The 1,381-nt window shown below is 46.8% G+C and overlaps 1 non-coding gene across 1 annotated transcript; it reads left to right on the top strand.

The window, feature by feature from the left end:
* The first annotated feature begins 378 nt into the window (after positions 1-378).
* BJ212DRAFT_t161 lies at positions 379-451 on the top strand. The gene has a single exon. It is a non-coding gene; the product is annotated as a tRNA-Val (tRNA).
* The last annotated feature ends 930 nt before the right edge of the window (positions 452-1,381 follow it).

The following is a 1,381-nucleotide window of genomic DNA, read 5'->3' as shown; positions in this document are numbered from 1 at the left end:
GATAATCACAGGACAAGCTGAAAAAACTCTTAACAGTGGGTGAAGCCCTGGTCTGGTGCTCTTGAGAGAGTAGCCGAATGAGCAAGAGAGTTAGTGTGAAAATCGCTGCCCGAACAACAATTAATTGCCTGGGAGTCGGGACAAATGCCACGGCGGCGAACCCGTCACCGGGATTCCAGTGCAGTGGATCTTGTGTGGAACCCAGTTTGCTCAAGGGGGTCTGTGCCTCCGTTTCAACGAGTTTAACGGATGACGATTCTCCTGCTGTATATGCACACCGTCGTTCCTATCAAGACTGAAGGAAGCGATCAATGAGCCTAGATATCATTACATCTAAACCACGAAGGACATGATACGGAGCAACACGCAATGTTTGTCGGTTCAATGGTCTAGTGGTTATGATTTCTGTCTTACACACAGAAGGTCCTGAGTTCGACCCTCAGTTGAACCATCATTTTTTGCATAGCCTGCCTGTAATGGGCGTGTCTAGGTGGCCTAGGCACTTAAATCATTTTCGGCGAATCATTTTATGTGCGATTCTAAGCAAAATCATGCATAACAGTATATATAGAATAATAGACTCAAAGAAGTACGTTGACAGGATATATCGGTGGCCAGAATAATACAGACACCTGGGATACATTTTACCTTCCGATTCTTCCCGCGAAACAGAAACATACTGCTGAGTTCCATACTCCGATCGTCATTCTCACACCGTTTCCTACTGTCTTGTCTCAACTGTATTCGTCCAGTTGGAACGCCGAAGTTTGACACTAACCGAGAGTTTGGCATATGTCGCCAATGTGACAGTATTTGTGGTGACATGACGAGATACGCTTATCCTGAATGAGAGCAGTTAATTAAATGAGGTTAGTGTCATCTCGACGGGATAACAGGTTAAAGGAAGACAGAAAATTCACTATTCACATAGACAGAGTCAAGCAGAACTTAACGTGACGCCAGGCAATGGCGCAATGGGCGATCCGTAATGGAGTGGTATAAGGAAACCTAACGTATTCGTCGACAAGATGGACATGGTTGTCAGCATCAGCTGGCAGGCCTGCCGTTCATGGGACCGCGGAAGAAGCATGGTGAAACATGCGAATCTTCTAACGCCTACATCCCTCTCAGGAGAAAGGCGATCATCACGATACGAACCGAGTTACAATGGGATCCGGACGGAACCAGACAAGGCCTAGCCATTGCCAAATTTTTGACCCGAGCGAAGAGTGATGCATCTGGGGGATTTAAACTTGGTGACAGCTGGAAACAGGTAAGTCAGTGGGGATTAACGGGGCCAACGGATGATCTGGGGTAGCACGTGCCTGAGACTAGGGCAAAGGCGCAAAATCAACTTAATCAAGTACCGCAAATTGCAAAT

The sequence above is a fragment of the Suillus subaureus genome (genome assembly GCF_016647635.1).
Source record: "Suillus subaureus strain MN1 chromosome Unknown BJ212scaffold_481, whole genome shotgun sequence".
In the NCBI taxonomy this organism is placed as follows: domain Eukaryota; kingdom Fungi; phylum Basidiomycota; class Agaricomycetes; order Boletales; family Suillaceae; genus Suillus; species Suillus subaureus.
This window is presented reverse-complemented; position numbering and strand designations above follow the sequence as displayed.